The sequence below is a fragment of the Dendrobates tinctorius genome, unplaced genomic scaffold (genome assembly GCF_039654945.1).
Source record: "Dendrobates tinctorius isolate UK_male_01 unplaced genomic scaffold, ASM3965494v1 ptg000151l, whole genome shotgun sequence".
Taxonomy (NCBI): domain Eukaryota; kingdom Metazoa; phylum Chordata; class Amphibia; order Anura; family Dendrobatidae; genus Dendrobates; species Dendrobates tinctorius.
Genome location: NW_027361818.1, coordinates 12819369 through 12825368, shown reverse-complemented (window position 1 = coordinate 12825368; position 6000 = coordinate 12819369). Strand labels below are relative to the sequence as shown.

General features: G+C 42.9%; 1 long non-coding RNA gene across 1 annotated transcript in view; it reads left to right on the top strand.

The window, feature by feature from the left end:
- The first annotated feature begins 1033 nt into the window (after window positions 1-1033).
- Window positions 1034-6000, top strand: part of LOC141050259 (uncharacterized) — a 94373-nt gene continuing 89406 nt past the window's right edge. Inside the window, exon 1 of the long non-coding RNA XR_012220503.1 lies at window positions 1034-1402. This is a non-coding gene — a long non-coding RNA (uncharacterized lncRNA). The remainder of the gene's footprint in view (window positions 1403-6000) is intronic.

The window sequence follows — 6000 nt, the reverse complement described above, 5'->3', positions numbered from 1 at the left end:
GGGGTATGGTTTGGCCTAGGCCAGAATATACCCCAGGTATATTCTGGGTGGGGGGTTATTCTGGAATGTTTCACCGGCATTACACCAGCACGTATCCCAGAATATTACCCATGTCCTCAGCAATGCTGTTACTGGTAAAGTCCACCTAACCACAGACACGTGGACAAGTGCTAGTGGGCAGGGACGGTACTTCTCACTGACAGCACACTGGGTAAATATAGTGGAAGCTGGCACCCTTGGGATGGAACACATCCTCCCCACGCCGAGGATTGCGGGCCCTACGTCAGTCAGGGTGGCCGCCACAGTCTACAGCCTCCATGTCTGAAATGAATGAACATATCAGTCAGAAGCTGGAAGCACTGCAGCACTGCCTCAGCCAAGCGGCAACAGGCTGTGCTGAAGCTAATCTGCAAAGGTGACAAACCGCACAATGCAGAAGAGTTATGGACAGCACTGAAGGAGCAGTCACATATTTGGCTGACACCACTGAACCTACAGCCAGGCATGGTCATACACCGATCCCTCACCCACTTCGTATTACTGTGACATTCTTTGGAAAGCTGTCAAAGCTTTCCCAGACCCCGATACCTCATGCCTGGCTGATTGCTGCAGTTTCATTCTGCAATTGGCACTGTTTGTGAATTGAGGCCACTTTCCTGGTGTCTGTCCCTCATTTTATGTGTTTTGGCAGCATTTGGGGCCGTTATAAGGAGTTGTGCATGCATTTGTTTTTGCCTCCCATTGACGTGAATGGTGTTCAGATATGTTCGGTAAATATTCAACGAACTAATCGGCGAATTTTGAAAATTCGGCAAACATAACCTGAACCGAACATTGAAATATTCGCTCAGCTCTAGTGAGCAGCCTCTTCTTCCCTTGCCAACTTTGGTATCTTTATTCTAGTGCCGAGAGGGCACAGGGGTAACATAATTCCCGATCTAAAGTTGGTGGCACTGCTAAGTTTTGGGCATTCCCAGAAAGTTCTTTGAAAGCTGAGACTTAATTGTTTATATTTTAGTCATTGAATTTTTGATAGGTAAGAATAAGGTACAATATAATTGAAATATATCTTTGGGTTATTTATTTGATTTCTCTGCAAATATAATGAGATGATAATTTCATCTGTAGTTATCAATGTCCCATGACTGTGATATTTTAGTCTCCAGAGATAATTACAAGAACACAATGTTTTGTTTGTCGATTGCTTATTTAAATCCCTTCTCATCCTTCTTATTCCCCCTGGTGTCATCCTGGGGATATTATTGACATGAAAAATAAAGCATAAAAAGAGAAGAAAATATCACTGGTGGCCTCATATGTGCCGGATCTGTGCTGAGAAGAGATCACTGAGATGAATACGTTGCTGTTGTATCCTCAACTCTGCTCCAGTCCGGAACTCATTGTGAGTATACTACCGGAGATTTGTCTACTATTCCTGGCAGAAGAATTGTAGAATCCGTCATGAATTAGAGCCACAAAATGATGACAAGCTGCCCTCATACATCCATATTATCCAGCTCTTCTGCGGCATTATTGTGGGTCTTCTGGGTAAGAAAAACATGATTTGACAGGGTCATTAAAATTATACTTATCATTAAGGGAGTTTTCCATCTAAGGAACAGATGACGCCCATTACTTCTTGTAATTGCTGCTGCCTCCTGGTCCAATTCATCATTTGCTTTTTTAATTTCATTGTTCTGTTTTTTCCTTGAGATTTTTGCTACAGTTATTTGTGAGAAATTCTTCAAAATGGAGTATGCAGTTTATGAATTTCGTCAAAAATGGTCTTTATGTTTTTTCTTTCACATTTCATGCAACTTTTAAACTCAAACACTGGTAGGTTTCAAGAAATGTAGCAAACATTTTGCAAAATATCTGGTGCATATAAAACCACTTCAAGAAGGGACTAGATTAAATTTGTGCAAAAATGTAATGATGTTTTAAAAGTCGTAAATTCTGAATCAGGTGAAAACATTTCTATAACTTAGAACAGTGTTCCTCAACTCCGGCCCTCAAGAGCCACCGATAGGTCGTGTTTTCCGGATTTCCTTTGCATTGCCCAGAAAAACTTCTCTGTAAATCCAACTCACCTGGAAAATTTGCATAGGTAGGTGAATTTGAATTTTGCCTAATCCACTCATGCCTAGTCATCAATCTTTAAGTTTCCAAGTACACATGTTATAAAGTATGAAATTATAATATTAGTATGCAGCCATTTTTTGGAAATTTAAGGGCCTTTAAAAGGTAAAAAAAAAAAGATATTCTTGTACTTTCCTTACTGCTCATGTCTCTGACCTCTTTGCTCCTCATTGTATCCTGTCTGGTCCCTGTCGCATCATCTTCATATTTCGGCTGCTTGTATTAATACCCGTGGACCTTTCACACTGAGCTGGAACGTCCGGCTCTGATGAGGCCTGGTATGGTTCTGGGAATGTACGTGCAAAGTCAGGGCGAACGTCGAGATTTTATTCCCTTTTTGTTCTTTGTGTGGAATCCTCCCAGGCTTCATCAGAGCTGGAATTCCCCGCTCATGTGTTAGAGCCCTGAGGATTGTAGCTCTCTCTACAGGAGCAGAAAATGCGACAAGGACTGGATGGGTGACAGTGAGGAAAGAAGGGACTGTAGAGGTGAGGATAAGAATTCATTTTTTATTTTTTACATATTACATCTATTATGTTCTGCGGTCTAGAGACTGTAAGGTAGCGCTTGTTACTCAGGTTGGGGATACTCGCTGGGCTGCAGAAAAACCAGGTCTGGCACAGGCTTTTTCTACATAAACATAGTCCATATGGTTTATTGTACAGCATAAACTATAGCAGCATGCAACAGTCTTACAGCAAACAACAAGGAATCTTCATAGTGCAGCTCTGCTCCCCTTAGCCCTGTGGTCACACAGGCTGTGCTTTATCCAGCCATCAGGCTATATAGTCTCTCAGTTAGCTCACCCCGTCCAGGTTACCTTTTAGCTGCTTCAGCCTTCAGACATTCATTCCCTCTCCTTGGAACTGTCAGACACATGCAGCCATTATACACAGCCTCCACATGTGCTCTCTAGGAAGGCAGCCACATCTTCCAGCAGTCGGCCTGCCGAGACCTTCCATACGGATCATTCAGGTCCAGGCATTCCCTCTCATGTGACCTACCCTAGTCACCTTATATGGTCCGTAGCCATGCCCACCGTATCACATGGTTATGACCTCATCGCAGGTTCTAACCCAGCCATACACATACATGCTTAGTATGGGTGTTTAGCCACACGCCCCTGGGTTGGTTTGTAGATGACTGGTCCCACCCGTCTCACCAGCCACCTGGAGGCTCTCCCTGACACTGTAACAAAACCTCAGCAGTATGTCTGCTGATTAGCACATGATCAAGCCTCCATCCCAGGGCCACCCCCTCTGGGATACATAATGGTCATTTACCATCCTGGCATTCATCCTATATCCATTACCACAATGGATATGTGTTGTGAGTTCATTCTCTGGTCCACCAGTGGTGAGTTCGCCTTCCAGACTCCCTCTGGTGATGACAGGAGGTGGTGAGGCTGATTTGGCCAGTGGAGATCTACCACCTGATGGTGATGATGACGATTGGACCTCTGGAATCTTAGATTGGATTTAAGACTGCCGATGCCCTATGTCAGTGCTGGTGATTGCTTCAGGCTGCTCAGGTCTTGGTTTTCAGCTCTGTTCCAGCCTTCTCAAAGCTAAGTGCTTTTGCTAATGTTCACACTTGATTTTGTTGGTCTATTCAGTTTTTTGTGTATTCAGCCAGCCACTCTTATTTATCTGTATTTGCCAATTTGCTTTTTAGTCGCATATTAGATTGGCCTCTTTTTGCTCTGTCTCAGAATATTTCAGAGTGCTGATATAGTGGGAGAAGTCTAGTGACTTCAGAGTTAATTTTGTTATCAGAAGTGTTGGACATTATTTTTGTAGGGTTTTTTGGCACATTGCAGACAGTGTCTTTCCTTTCCTGTTCTTTATAGTTAGTTGGGCCCCATCATTTGCTCAGCCTATTTTCCTGCCTGTGTTTGTGTTTTCATCTTGCTTCACCGTCAATACATGTGTGGGGGCTGTCTATTCCTTTGGGGTCTGCTCTGGGGCAGTTAATTTTCCCTTTTCTTGCTTTAGGTTTATATAGTCCTCTGGCAGTGACGAGGAGTCTAGGAACATCGTAGGAACGCTCCACTGCTACTGTTAGTTGTGTGGTTAAGATCAGGGATCTGCAATCTGCATAGTTACCAACTTCTCTGGTTTTCTGGGACACAGCTTTTGTTGTTCCTCCTCGGTGACCCATTCATAACAGAATCACCAGCCATACCGCAGATTCTAGGGTACTCAAAAGCAGGGAAAAATTGTTTAAAAGAAAAAGAAAAAAAAGTGTCAGAATTTTTTTTTTTATATATATATATTTTTTCCTCTTTTTTTTTTCTGGGGCCGTAGGAGTTTATTTATTTTTTTTCCCCAATGGAGATTAAGCAATTGTCTTATCTTGTGGAGCAACTTGCTGCTGAAGTGCAGGGAATTTCCACCTACCTCATTCAGTCACATGCTGCTGAACCTAAGATTCCAACTCCTGATGTGTTTTCTGGGGATCGGTCTAAATTTCTGACTTTTAAGAATAATTGTAAATTATTTCTTGCCTTGAAGCCTAATTCATCGGGGAGCTCTGTGCAGCAGGTTAAAATTGTCATCTCTTTGCTGAGTGGCGATCCCCAGGATTGGGCTTTTTCTCTGACACCTGAAAATCCTATTTTGACTAATGTGGATGCATTTTTTTAAGCCTTGGGGTTGTTGTATGATGAACCTAATGCTGTTGATCAAGCTGAAAGAACCCTGTTGGCATTAAGTCAGGGTCAGGATTCTGCAGAGTTATACTGTCAAAAATTCCAAAAGTGGGTGGTCCTTACTACATGGAAAGATGCATTGGCAGCTCTCTTTCGAAAGGGTTTGTCAGAGAAAGTAAAAGATGTTATGGTGGGATTTCCTGTTCCCTCTGGTCTGGATAATTCTATGTCATTAGTCATTCAAGTTGATTGGCGTTTACGTGAACGTAAAACTACACGGGAGGCGCAGCCACCTTTTGAACAAATGTCTGAACCTATGCAATGTGATGGGGTTTTGTCTAGGGCGCAATGTCAGGAGTTTAGATGGCATAATAAGCTGTGTTTTTTCTGTGGAGACGCCTCTCATACTATTTCTGTCCGCCCTAAACGAGAGAAACGTTTTGCACACACATTTGCTGTAGGTGGTGTACAATCTAAGTTTCTTTAGGCATTTACTCTGATCTGCTCCTTATCCACGCTTTCCACTAAATCTTTTGTGGATTCTGGTGCAGCGTTGAATCTGATGGATTTGGACTTTGAAAACGTTGTGGTTTGTCCATGACGCCTCTGCGGACGCCTCTTCCTTTGAGGGGTATTGATGCTAGTCCTTTAGCGGAGAATAAACCTCAGTTTTGGACCCAGGTGATAATGCGAGTTGCCCCAGACCACCAAGAAAATTGTAAATTTCTGGTGCTGCATAATTTTCATGATACAATTGTTCTGGGTTTTCCGTTGTTTCAGGCTCATAATCCAGTTTTTGATTGGAAATCTGGGTCTGTGGTGAGTTGGGGCTGTCAGTGTGTTCTTAGAGAGGCTCCTGTTTTCTCCACCTCTCCTCAGTCTCATGATATTCCTGATTATCTGGCTCATTTTTCTGATGTATTTAGTGAGTGTAAGTCTGCGTCTTTGCCCCCTCATAGGAGTTATGACTGTGCAATTGAGTTGAGGCCTGGGTGTAAATTTCCCAAGGGTCGGCTTTTCAACTTATCAGTACCCGAACATGATACTATGCGATCCTATATTAAGGAGTCATTGGAGAAGGGTCATATTAGACCATCCTCGTCACCTTTAGGTGCTGGGTTTTTTTTGTGGCCAAGAAAGATGGTTCATTAAGACCGTGTATTGATTATCGTTCCCTTAACAAGGTGATGGTTAAATATCAGTACCCTTTA